At 34.3% G+C, this 14,390-nt stretch overlaps 1 long non-coding RNA gene across 2 annotated transcripts; it reads left to right on the top strand.

Annotated features, from left to right (window-relative positions):
- Positions 1 to 711: 711 nt before the first annotated feature.
- LOC149213271 (uncharacterized) lies at positions 712 to 5,596 on the top strand. Of its 2 annotated transcripts, none has more exons than XR_016250318.1 (4): positions 712 to 1,037; positions 1,164 to 1,301; positions 5,189 to 5,268; positions 5,366 to 5,596. It is a non-coding gene; the product is annotated as an uncharacterized LOC149213271 (long non-coding RNA). The 2 variants fall into 2 exon arrangements; XR_016250319.1 differs by having other exon boundaries at positions 1,150 to 1,301.
- Positions 5,597 to 14,390: the final 8,794 nt, after the last annotated feature.

Here is a 14,390-nt window from a genome sequence, read left to right as displayed (position 1 = left end):
AGGAGGGGTACAATTTCTCTTCTTGGTTATATATACTTTAATTGGGTAGGTGAAATTTCAGATACACATTCTATTGCAAGTTGCATCTTTCATCTTAGTTCAAGTCCGGTTTCATGGTGCAATAAGAAGTTGATAACTTTTTCTCTTTTTTCATGTGAAACAAAGTACAAGGTTGCTAAGAGTAGTTTGGTTGTGATGTGTCCTTACTGAGCTTAGACAAGTTCAGAATCAAATACATAACTAATATGTGATAATCAAAGCAAATACATAACTAATATGTGATAATCAAAACTCAATCAAGCTTGCATATATTATTATCTCATCACTTGGAAAACATAATTGGTAGCATAATAAGATTGCTTTTGAGCATTCTGTTTGAAAAATAAATAGAACTAATTTTAAAATAATAAATTAAGTAAAAACTTGAAATTAAATTATTAATGAAATTAAAAATAAAACTCGTTATTAAAAAATAACATAATAAAAAATATTTATTATTTTATAAAATTAACTCGGTACACAATGAATAACTATCCCTTTCAAAAAAATTCAAAACTACAATCATCACCCTCCCTCCTTTGCCTAACGGTTCTTACGCCAGCCTGTCACCGACGGATTTAAAAGTTTTAGGAAAACTGCATATAATATCTGCCATTAAATTCAAATGTATGTTAGAGAAGCGGCCTTTGTTAAACGAGGAGGTAGCGGCATTGGGCAGTGGAGATATTTTTGGTGTTTGTTTGCCGAGTAATCCATTGAACTTGTTTTTCTCTCTTGTCTTGTCTTGTGTCCTGTCGTGTTAGGCATGGCCATGTCTATTGTTTTGTTCTGAATTGTTTTGTATTGTTGTGTTGTGGTTTTTTTTCACTGTTCTAGTATTTTATTTTTTTCCTTGTGTTATTTTTTCTTTGATTCTGAATTTTGTTGGCAAGTATGAAGGTTCTTTTGGTTTTTAGAGTGAGGATTATTTGATCCGTGAAAGGAGGATATGAAGCTATGAGACGAAGTATGATGAAATTAGCGGATTGAAAGAAGAGGTAATCTATGTTTCATTACTATTCATGTATTCTGTAACAATTGTGTAGGATATTTTATTCCAGCGGCAGAGTTTGCAGGCTGATCTATGTTTAAATTGTAATAATGTGTAAGGTATTTTATTCCAGGGCAGAGTTCCAGGCCTGGAGGAGAATCAGAGCCAGAGTTTTCGGGCCAGAGGAGAAAACACAGAGGCAGGGTTCTTGGGCAGGAGGAAATATTTCTGTTATCGAGCCCAGCCTCAAAATAAAATTTCGCTGTTGCAGGTAAGCTTTTAATTGCTACACCTAGTTTTTAAAGAAGTATACTAGACTGAAGTTAGTATTTGACCTCAAGTTTACATTTATAGAGTGATGATAAAGATTAAAATTCATGGGTATACCAAATTTAAAATGAACCTGTGTTTATTTTTTTACTCTTTTAGTTTTTGTGTATTTAGGAAATTATTATATTCTCCAGCCCTGGTTATTCTGCTTTCTACCCAATTGCATTTGAACATAATTTCTCTATTGCTACCCTTTTGCATTTGAACATAATTTCTCTATTGCTGCCCTTTTGCATTTGAACATAATACAGCGTATGGGTGGGGGCAATCTGCTCGCAGCTGCGGCGGAAGTCCCTTATCATGCTCTACAGACAATTCCGTTGAACCCTTCGTTGTTCAGGGAGTGATTTGGCTTTACCTGATTGATTATGTGGAGTGGAGTGCTCCCTTTATTTAGGGTTTGTTTCTTATGCTCTGTACATAAGGAGTTTTTGGAACTGCATTTCTCTCTATGTATTTGTTTGCATGAACTACTCCTCCTACTGTTGGGCAAACCAGTGAAGCAATAGAATATACAACAACTGGCATTCATGCTTCTCTACTAGCTACCCTTGCTTCTTTCTTCCTGGCGCATTAGCTTATTTTGTGGCTAGTCCTAGATGGTTCCGACGGGGTTGATTCTATGTTGCGGAGCCCCTTGTCCTCCTTTAGCTAAAATATTGACCACTTAAGTGAATTTTAACATAAATTTAAATCTATCAGCTAGGATCCAATAAATTAATTATATGAAGTAAAAGCTGATGAACCTGAATCAGCTAGGACCTAGGTACATATGGGCATAACCTTTTCACTAAGAAGACTGGTTTTCCTGGTGAAGACCTTGGCAACGATTTGGGGTTGAGATTATAGTGGGGCAATACCGATCCCCCTTATACCCTGCATTTCACTTCAACAGTGGACAACTCTGTTCGCAGCTCTTGTTATTGGATAAGAAAACCCACTTTCTGAGGCTGTAGGTGTTGCACTGAAGGCCCTCGATATGACATTAGGCATTAAAGCATAATTTAGAGGCCAATTGAAAGAGTTGGGTGCAATATGAGAGCCTGTGGCGACCTAGGAAATATTTTAAACCCAGATTTGTGGCCGACCTTAACGGGTTTTGTGTCATCAGAAGGCCACGGAGCTCGCAAGTGTATTGGGTCAGGGTTTATCACCGAGATCTACAGTGCGTGGCAGGGAGAAATTCTTTTGCTGAAGCAATGCATAGCATCCACAAACTTTTTGTGTGATGCTATACATTAATTCATGTAAGCCGAAGAAGATTAGAGCACGTCTCAGTTTCCCTCTCAGTTTCCCTCATAATTTTTTAATCTATATAACCATAAACAAATGATTGGTTGTGAGAGTCTGTGTGATGAGACCTGTTGTTGTACAACCGTCATTACCTTTGGCCGGTGAGAGGTTGCACTTCAACACTATTCCTAGACTTTAGATGAGACATAGATACGAATCATAAGAAGTTGCATCACCAATATCGAATCTCAAGAAGTTGCATCACTAATATCGAACTTCCTTTGTCTTACTTACTGCCAGGTCTAAAGGCATCCAAGAAATAAAAAACTGGTTATGGGACATGATATTCTTCTTATCTCTATCCCAGTCACAAACATCTGAATCCTAATCTTCATCACCAGTTTCTGGGATTGCATCTCTCTCTATGTTTTTGTTTGGATTAATTGCATAAACTACTTGTCCCGCTGCAAGAAACTCATAATCTTCACCACTAGGTCTTGGAACTGCGTCTTCCTGTATGTGTTTGTTTGGATTAATTGCATGAACTATTGTCCTGCTTGCTGCAGGGAAAACCAACAGAATTCACAACAAGCTCTGGTTCCAGTTTCTTGTTCTTTCTGTTTTTTCAACTTGTGTTGTCTTGTTAATTGCATGAACTACATGTCCCGCTGTAGGACAAACCACTGAAGCAACAGATCTGGTTCCAGTTTATTTTTCTTTCTTCTTTTTTTCAGCTTGTCGTGTTCAGCTCGTTGCCTTCAACACGATTCCTGCATTTTAGATGAAATGTCAATGGTGTAATTACAGGTTCCTAAAGGAAGAGGTTTTCGAATGAAATCTTAATATAGTATTTTTTAATTTTTAATTTTTAGGGTTTCTTACTAGAGATTTGCTAGTGAAATCATAATATATATATATATATACCTTCAACACGATTCCTACACTTTAGATGAAATGTCAATAGTGTAATTACAAGTTCCTAAAGGAAGAGATTTTCGAATGAAATCTTAATATAGTATTTTTTAGTTTTTAGGACTTCCTACTAGAGATTTGCTAGTGAAATCGTAATACATATACCTTCAACACGATTCCTGCACTTTAATGAAATGTCAATGGTGTAATTACAGGTTCCTAAAAGAAGAGATTTTCGAATGAAATCTTAATATAGTACTTTTTAGTTTTTAGGGCTTCTCACTGGAGATTTGCTAGTGAAATCATTATTTATATATATATATATATATATTTATTTTAAAGAGTAATTTATTTCATAATATAGTAATTTTTTTAAAGAGTAATTAGCTAAATAAAGTGCATATAAAATCTATAGGTCTTATCTTTAAAAAAATAACTGCATATAAAATCAATAGCTCTTACCCTCTACAGCTGATTCAGCTGGATTTTGATTTACTCTCTGGACTGTACAAAAGTCGACCATCAGCTTGCTTTTTCATGTTTTTCTCTCGGACAGATAGCCTCGGTTATAGGTATTTAAACTTCTTTCCTTTTCCATAAGTTTCTTCATATAGCAGACAGACAGTTCATATGTCAAGGTCAAGTTTGTAAAATTGTTTTGAAAGCTCATCTCTCTGGACATTTTTGTTACTGTACTTTAAAAATAAAAAGACCTATGGTTTAACCCATTTGAGTTTTAGCTGAGCGTTGTTAGCAAATAGTTATTATTTTTCTTTAGCGAAGCTGCTGCTAAGTAGTGCTGCATAGTTGTTAAACAGACATTAGCTTCCTGTTGATCCGTAATCCAGAAAAAGGCATGAGCAATAGGCATCACCCTAACCCCTGTTTTCTTGATCAACTTTATCCCAATGTAGTGTTTAGAAACTGGCTTAGTTCGTTGACTATATCGGAATTCACCTTTTGAACCTCGGCTGCGGCTTAACAGATCGACAAGAGATTTCTTTATGGCAGATTCGGGGCCGGCACAAAAAGGTTGGACCACATCTTTGAAAAACTTCTCATTCGCTGGTTTCGTCCAAGAAATTCTCATCTTTAGGGGGAAAACCTCATGGAATGCCATAAGAAGTCCACGCTGACTCTAATTTTCTTGGGTTTTTCTGATAAATTTACCACCAACCAATACCTGTTTAGTTTGCCTTCATTCCCCACTTATTGCAAGTCGAATTTCAAGCTTATTGCAATTTTCTTCCAACTAATACCTAATTAGGTTGATTTGAATTTTCATCCCCCACTCTGATATATTTCCATATCTTTCAGTATCTGAATTGAATGCGGGTTCTCTCTCCTTAACTCACCTTCCTACCCAAAATCAATAGGCTTTACCCCAAAATCAATAGGCTTTACCTAATGTAGCCAGACTAGTATTTTGGGCAAAAATCAATAGGTTTTACCTAATGTAGCCAGACTGGTATTAGCATTAGCTATTAGGTATTAGCATTTTTGGTTTAAATTGTTAAAATTTAAATTAATGTGTTTATTGGTCTCGTGAAATGTGAAATCTGTATATGTTTTTATTTGTTTATTTCTAATTTACGGGATTTTGCACCCTATAAAAATTTAGATAATAGGTTTGTTAAAATTCTTTATTATTAATATGTTTTTCATTTTTGGGGTTTTATGCAGGGAACAAAGAATGATCCAGACTCACTTATAATACGAGGAGATGGAATGTGATATTAAATTACTAGTAGAAAGATGGATAGGTGATTTTTCAAATTTTAATAATGTATAAATTTAGATAATATGTTTATTAAAATTTCTTATTGTTAATATGATTTTCCTTTTTTGTGTTCTATACAGGAAAATAAAGGATGACTCTCCATCATAATACAAGGAGATGGAATATGATATTAAATTAGTAGTAGATAGATGGATATGTAATGTCATGATATATAATTTTACTTATTTACTTGTAAATCATGTTGAGGAAAAACTCAAAACTCTACCTTAATAAAATTAGCATTTATTTTTGAGGGAGGGGGTTTTCCCTTCCCTAGAGCCCTCATCAAAACCATGGCCATGGCTGTTGGTGAGGAATGTTTTGTGTGTGTGTTTTTGATTTTTTTTTTTAATCTAAATTTTTATTTCTAAAATGGATGTAGTAATAATGGAAAATAATAATAATATTGTGTTTAAATATGTTGATAAAATTTGGTTGAAATTTCAACTATATTATTTTATACTTAATTGTGAATTTAATATATATTTTTAGCTTGTCATGAAAATCATTTTTATAATTATTTGTATTTTAACAATATGGTTTTAAATTTATAATATATGTGTTAATTAATTGATATTTAAGATAATGTTATAATTCTTTTAAATAATATGATTATTTTATAAACTCTTTCAATCAATACAATTTACAATTTTCAAAAATTTAAATGGCTCCTAATATCCCAATACATCTAAAAAATACATGACAATAATCATAAATTCTTTACAACCCTTATCAAACACTCTACATTTTCAAAACTCATCACAAATATTCCTTTTTAAATAAAATAAATATATTTAATTGAAAATAATATTTTAAAATTTGCTCTTAAATAAATTAATTAAATATACATTTAAAAAGTTATTTTATTAGAAGATGTTTTATGATGATAGAAGTTTAGATTTTTATTTTTGTGTTGCATATGTGTTTATTTCTTTGTCGTATTGTGTGTTTATTGGTTTGTTGTATTATGTGTTTTCTTGAAAATCAATTTTATAATTATTTGTATTTTAATGTTAAGGTTTTAAATTTATAATGGATGTGTTAATTAAATGATATTTTAAAATAATGTTATAGTTCTTTTAAATAATACAATCATTTTGTAAACTCTTTTAATCAATACAATTTACAATTTTAATTTATAATGTCACAATATATTTCAAAAATACATGACACCATAATAATCATAAATTATTTACCACCCTCATCAAACACTGTACATTTTAAAAACTCATCACATACATTCCTTTTTTTATATAACATAAATAGAATAAATATTTTTAATTGAAAATAATATTTTAAAATTTACTCTTACATAAATTTAATAAATATATATTTAAAAAGTTAATTTATTACAAGATGTTTTATGATGATAGAAGTTTAAATTTTTGTTTTTGGGTTGCATATGTGTTTACTTCTTTGTTGCATTGTGTGTTTATTTGTTTGTTTTTTTGTGTGCTTGTTTGTTTCTTGTGTTATGTGTTTGTTTGTTTTTGTTATGTGTATAATTTTACAACACAATATCATATGTAGGAATTATATTTCAAATGAGTTGAGTGTTGTATTTTAATTTATGTTGATGTTCAATTTAATAAAATATATACATCTTTTGTGCAAGTACCACTAATTGATGTATAAAAATTATATTTCAAATGAGTGGAATGTTGTGTTTTAAATGTGTATATTTCTTGTATAATGTGTTTGTTATATGTATTTTATTTTTATGTGTGTTTGTGCAATAATTTTATACACAATGTTATATGAGAATGTTACCTTTTAAATAAGTTTATTTTTGTATTTTAATTTATACTTTGATTCAACTTTACAAATTTTAATTGGTATACATTGGGAAAATATAAATAGCCATAACAATATGATGATACATTTGAAAAATATAATCATAATGACATCATGACTATGAATGATAAACATATGAAACATTTACACTTACAATGAGTTAAATGCTTATTTCTATTAATATTGATGTTCCATATAATAGTATTTGTATTTTGATTTTGTGTTATATGTTTGTTATTAATTGTATTATTATGTGTTTGTATATTTCTAATAATTTTATGTATACATAAAATCATATGCTTAAAAGCTACTAGTATTTTGATTTGTATTGATGTTTAATTGAATATAATTATTTTATGTAAGAATTATTAATTAATATACATTTCAAAAATATAAAAGACTATGAAATTAAGTATTGTATTTTAATTTTAATTTTATAAATTTGATTTTTTTACCAGCACTATTAATAAGTATATGTTTAAATTGATTTGAATATTGTATTTAATTGACATTAACGTTCAATTTAATAATATAGTTTTTTCCCTAAATATTATCAATGAATATGCATTCCAATATCTTATGATATAATTCTAAATATTTGTATTTTTTTTGTATTATATATTTGTTAATTGCATTTTTATGTTTGTGTTTGCATTTGTATTTGCACAATAATTTTGTGCTTACATAATATCATATGCAAGAAATTGATTGTCGAATTTTAATTTGTATTAATATTTAATTCAATATGTTTTTTCAAGAACTATGAAGTGAATTTTAATTTATATTTTGATTTAATTCAATAAATTCTATTTTTTTATTAATTAATATACATTTAAAATGATGAATGATGTATTAAATTGATATTGATGTTGAATTTAACAATAAATATTTTTACCAAAGTATTATCAATCAATATATATTAATATAGCATGATATAATTCTAAATACTTGTATTTTATTTTGTATTACATGTCTTTTATTAACTCATAATGGAGGCTTCTTTCATTCATGAATAAAGAAACTCTTCGTGATAAATCACATCAATGTCTTAAGATTTGCGTAAAGATAATGAGATGCAACGAACACATGACTATGAAGTTAAACATTAAATGTTGAACTTTCATTTATATTTTGGTTTAATCCAATAAATTTGATTTTTTTTTTTATTAATTAATATGCATTTATAATGATTAATAATGTATTTAATTGATATTGATTTTGAATTTAATAATATAAGTTTTTTTCCCCACATATTATCAATCATTATACATTTTAATATTTTGTAATATAAATCTATTTTATTTTTTTTATTTTTTTTCTTATAATATGTTTTTATTTTGTATATATTTTTGTATTTGTATATATGTAATAATTTTATGCATACATAATATTATATGCAATAAGTTGAAAATTCTATTTTAATTTATATTGATCATATATATGTAATAATTTTATGCATACATAATATTATATGCAATAAGTTGAAAATTGTATTCTAATTTATATTGATCTTTAATTTAACAAAATTATTATTACTTAATTTATTAGGTAATATACATTTCAAAAACATAGAAATCCTTGAAGTTAAATGTTGTAATTCATTTATATTGATCAATTTAACATAATGAATTTTGTTGTGGATCAACGTTTCAATAATTTATGATATAATTCTATTATGTGTTTATTATTTTATACATCAAAAATAATATATATATATATATATATTATAATATGGTTCAATATTATATTTTAATTTTAAGAGCTTAGATTGTCTATTGGTTTGATCTTTTCACATGATAAATAGGCCAATAACCTGCCAAATGGCTCGCTTAATGGAGCATTTATTTTGGCGGGCATCCATTATATCAGAGTCAGAGGGGAGGCACAACGGTTGTGGGTGTGGGGTGGGCGGTAAAGTTTATTTTGTCCCAATTCAAACATTGAGAGAGGGAGTCAAGAATGCCTTGATCCCTATCTAGATCTATCAATGAAGCACTTAGATTGGGGTCATGATTAACCAAATGGTTAGCCAATTTATTTCCCTCACGAACATTAGAGAGGAGTGTGGTAGGAATTTGAATTAGAAGCTCTAGTATGTTTGTTACTCGAGCTCCCAAGCAAGAATAGAGTATTTGATAGGATTGAGATGATTTTTATAGGATAATTTTGGCCATTAGTGCGAATAATCCTCCAAGAATAGCATGCTTTAACCATTTCTTACTTCCCAAGAGATACACTCCTTGATGAGATTTTGTGTTCCCAGGAAAAATTCAAAATACGTGAACCTTTGATATTACCTATCAGTTAGAGTTGTAATTCTTGAATTTTTGGGTGTATTTGTGTCTCCACATCTTACAGGAGAGGGCTTATGGATTATTGATCTATCTCTACCATTTTTTTGTGTTGAGTGCTTTACTAAGAGTTTTTGGATCTCTTAATACAAATCCACTTTCAAGCCTTGGTTGGCAAAGTTTGTCCCAAGTAGTGAAAGCCCACATTTTTTCTCTCTTAGCACCCAACAAGTGGAAGAATTGCTAAATGTTTTGTATAATTTTTAGAATGGCCTTTAGAGAAGAAAAAATGGATAAGAGATAAATAGGTAAGGATTGAAGAATTGATTTGAGGAGGGTGAAGCATCCTGCCAAATTTATTAAGTAGAAGGTCTAGCAGGAAAGATGAGCATTAAATTTTTGAAGAAGATTCTCCTAAGTGACTTTCCTAAGAGGGTAGTTAGTGAGAGAGACACCCAGATATTTGGCCAAAATGAAGCTCTTTTGAAAACTAAGAGGCCTAAACATGTGAGTTTGAATAACCAGTGGAGTGTTAAAGAAAAATATTTGGGATTTGGCTAAGTTAATGCAAGTTCTAGATGAATTAGAGTATGTAGTAAGGATGTGATTTAAGGTTGCCACTTCCTTGACAGTGGGAGTGCCCATTAGCAAAGTGTCATCCAAAAATTGATGATGAGTGGAAGAATGACTTGAAGATCTGTTGGGAACGGGTTCCCCCAAGAGCAGTTTTGGGGCTAAAAGCCAATGTTTTGGGACAATTTTGTAATAAAGTTGTAAAGTCTCCGCATTTTGTGGTCGTGGAGCGTGAAGGTGTGGGTTGTGCCCTTATTTTGTAAAGTGTCAAGTCGGTTGTAAAGATCTACCCATGGCCTGCTAAGTAAGTAATCTATAGGCAGTTAGAGAACAATGAAGCTTTGGAAGTTTTGGTAGAGAAGTCTAAGTGTTTTGGGTCTTAGCGTAGGTAGAGCCTCTGCAGCTAAGTGCGCAGAGGCCTAAGGTGGCAGTTCGCAGCTGAGTGCGCAAACCCCTGCAGCTGTGTGCGCAGGGTGGATAGAGTCTGTATTACACTGGAAGATATCAATAAAGAGGAGTATTATGCAATTACTATGTATTTAGTCTCTGTTAATGCATCTGATTATATTCCGTTCCGGGTTTATTTTAAATTGTTTATTTGATACGCGAATGTATGTGATTATATCTGTTAATCGAATGCAAGTAAAGATATCAGTTTACATGACATTAACTGTAATTGATTGGTAAGATAAGTAAAACACTTGAGATAACTTGGGAACCTATACAATACATTTCCATAGCTTCGCAAAAGTACCTGAACTGCAAGTTAGGGCTGCGCGAAGGTCAATCGTACTCCTTCGTGGAGGTACTGAAGGGTGGAATAAAGGGTACATTGATAGAGCCCTAAGACTTAGCGACCTACGTGAAATCAGGGGAAGGGGGTATAAACCGACATCATGACCATCTCAGGGTGCGGAGACTTGGTTACAACATCCCCCCATACTACTTTGGGTGAGACTTTGGTTCGCACTCAGCGGGCTAATGCCGAAAGGGCCAGTAGTGTAGGGATTTGTTTCGCTGACTACCATTGAACCTAGATCAGGGCCCACAAAGCCAACAAATGGTTTCGTTCCCAGGACCGAAATCTGCATGAGAGATGTGCGATGTCGTATCACTGGAACCTAACTAAGAAAGAGATCGGAGATTGGTTGGATAAGAAGATCCACGAATTCGCAGCGCAGGAGAATAGAAATCCACGACTAACAAAGGAATAGTGGCTAGATAGATACATGTATACAAAAATCCACAAGATCTTTTTATGTTCCTTTCTAGTTGAGTTATACAAGTGGATCGCGAAGCTAGTGGACAACTAAGCAAGGTGGAGGCTCGACGGTCCTATTGTCTGGACCCCGGAGTTAGTACAATGACTAGAAGCCTCTGAGGATAATATCGCCTGCATTGTCAATCATTGGCTCGATCGTATCATAAGAGGGTTTGTAACAGAATTTGCAGTCAATACCTGAGTCAGTTACAGCGAGGCGACGCGACACTTTTTCAAAGGTCCACGAGGTAAGTACTTGAAGTCTTTAAATACTTGGATTAAGATGTTATTATGCAAAAAATGGGTTATGAAACTACCTTGATTTTTGGAGCTACGTGAAGTGGAAAGACTTACATGAATGAGGGAATAAAGGGTCTTGAATATGGCCCACTGATTTCACCTCCTTTGAGTGACGAAGAGGGAGTAGCGCAGGCTTCTCCGCGAAGCACAATTCAGTTGATAAAACAAGGGTTCTCGCGACTACCACCTCCACCCACACCACCTCCACCTTCACCACCATCACTTGCGACTTCGCCCACACCACCACCACCTCCACCCTAGTTCAACATGGAAAATTCAGTGAAACTGGCATTGTTTAAGGGCTTCAGAAATGAGAACCTAGACCAGTTCTGGTTCGTCGTAAAAGCTATATGGGCAGCTCAGGGCGTCACAGACAATCACATGAAGAAGGCAACGCTGGTTAGTGCTTTGTAGGATCACGCACTAACTTGGTACATCAAGTACTTTAATGATAACCCAAACACGGAGTTAGCAGAGATCCAGACCGCGCTGAATAAAGAGTTCAATAGGCATAAATCTGAGGTGCAGTCGATTGTGGGGTTCAAGGAAATCGCGATGAAACCAGGTGAGACACCTTGGGAATTGGATCAGAGATTGAAGTGTAAAATGCGCAAAGCTAATATGAACTTAATAGATGGACAACACCGTGAATGGTTTGTGTCTTCGCTCCTGCCTCACCGAAGGGTTTCGTTGTCACAACAGACGATTACGACTCAGGCAGAAGCCTTGGAGATTGCAATAAGATTGCATGAAACCCTAATGCAAGATCTAAACCTGGGGGTTCAGGAGATCCGTGCACAGTTACAAAATCTTTGCCTCGAAATGAAAAGTCTAAAGTAGGATACAAAATTTCAGTCAGAGGTGCACGAAGCAGTATGGTGCCTAAAATGTAAAGGTCAGGGGCATAACAAAGACCATTGCCCGGTCTTTGCAAACTATATTGCAGGAGGAGGATCGATGCCTTTGAGGCTAGAATCCTAAGCAGGACCGAGCGCGGGCCTATGTTATGGTGCACTATACGTCAGGTAGTAAGGAAACATACGACTGATAATTGTCATTTGCTGCAGAAGTTTGGACAAATGCCACAACAACTGTTCTGCGACTTTTGCAGGTCGATAAGGCATGATGAGTGCAACTGCTGAAGTTATGAATTGATGATGGATAGAAAACCCACCTATAGAGTTCAGAAATAAATGTAGCCACCTGACCAAAGCATTGGATGGTGAAGACAGGCTTTCAAGGGTGCGGATGAGGCTGAGGCAGGGGAGGACCAAGAAGAGGTCAGGGGCAACTGATCTATTACAATTGTGGAGGACCATGACAGAATGTCTGTGAATGCACTAACCCAACGCATCCATTTTGGAGATATTGTACTCAGTTTGATCATGAGACTGATGACTGTCCTACACTGATAGCAAGAATACACGACAAAGGGGTGCTACCACCGCAACTGACTCAGAACCTGCAGATGATGAAAGTTGAGTCTCGCGAAGAGGATCCGAATTTGATATAGTGCTCCGAAGTGAAATTGCAATGGGTGACGATAAGGGGAAACAACCTGAAGACATGGCATGGGTTCGCAAAGCTCCAGAGAAGGAGGCTAAATTTGATATGGAGCACGCACGCGAAATGTTCATGAAAGCAAAGAAGAGCTTCGTTGAGGCCTCTACCTCAGGGAGCCAGGATAAACTTGTTCAGGAAATGGACCCTTCTATGCTTACGACCTTTCTAGAGACATACATGAAGTTGTTGCGCGATAGCAAGGCTGTGAAGGGGTTACAGGAACCTATAAATAGATGCGTCAGAAACACTCTGGGTGAACCACGCATGGTATGAAAGATTGATAAGAATAAAGAAAGGACAAGACATGAGATGAGACTCACTGCGCAGATAAGAGAATACAAAATGGATCAAGTTATTCTGGATCTGGGTTCAGACACGAATGTTTTGCCAAAATAGACTTGGGAGCGGATGGGGAGACCCTCGCTGCAGTGGTCTCTGAATCAGTTAAGGATGGAAAATCAACAGAATATCATCCCCGTCGGACAGCTGCAAGGAGTAACTATAGATATTGAAGGCGCGAGCACATTGGCTGATTTCAAAGTAATAGAAATTGTGGATGACAATGACCCCTACCCTACGCTCCTTGGCATTGATTAGGCTACTGACATCAACAGGGTAATCAACCTAAAGAAGCAAAAGATGATATTTGAAAAGAAATCGCTTCGCTTAATAGTACCCCTAGATCCTGTTGAAGGATCATGCTCTATTGAACCAGTCCATAATTATGAAAGCGATGACGATTTGGATTGCATATATAAGATAACAACGCGAGACCAAGATTGGGTGAATCCAATAGTGGATGGACGAATTACATGGGATCACGAGAGTTCCTGCAACTCAGACTCGGACGAAGAATTAGAGCACTGACAGAATCGACTGCATGAAGTAACCACGCTGAGATGTAACATGATGACCCGATTGCTGCGTTGTGTCGTTAGAGGTAAGAAATATACCCACTTATGATGGCTTGAATGATGTGGATGTGTTTTTGGATGCATTTGAGAGGGAGGTACCAGAGAAGCAGCGCTTCCAGGCTTTGGACTAGACCGTGCACGCTACGCCCCCGAGATGGTGGGGTACGCACAAGGGTAGTTTTGATGATTGGCACGAGTGTAGGAGGATGATGAGAACACACTTTGGGAAGCTTAAGGTACGAGTGATAGATAAGTATGATGGGAAGGATGATTTGCGCGCTCACTTGGCCAAATGGGCTAAGGTCTATGGAGCGAAGCCCCAACCTGAGAGGGTGCACTTATTTTGTCACACCTTGGATGTCATCCCAATGAACTGGTACTCAGAGATTGAGCTCTGCCATGGCATAGG

This window comes from Pinus tabuliformis, chromosome 1_1, assembly GCF_031772625.1.
Source record: "Pinus tabuliformis cultivar Carrire ecotype Pingquan chromosome 1_1, CPIR1, whole genome shotgun sequence".
In the NCBI taxonomy this organism is placed as follows: Eukaryota; Viridiplantae; Streptophyta; class Pinopsida; order Pinales; family Pinaceae; genus Pinus; species Pinus tabuliformis.
The sequence above is the reverse complement of the archived record's forward strand: the minus strand, read 5'-3'. Positions and strand labels throughout refer to the sequence as shown.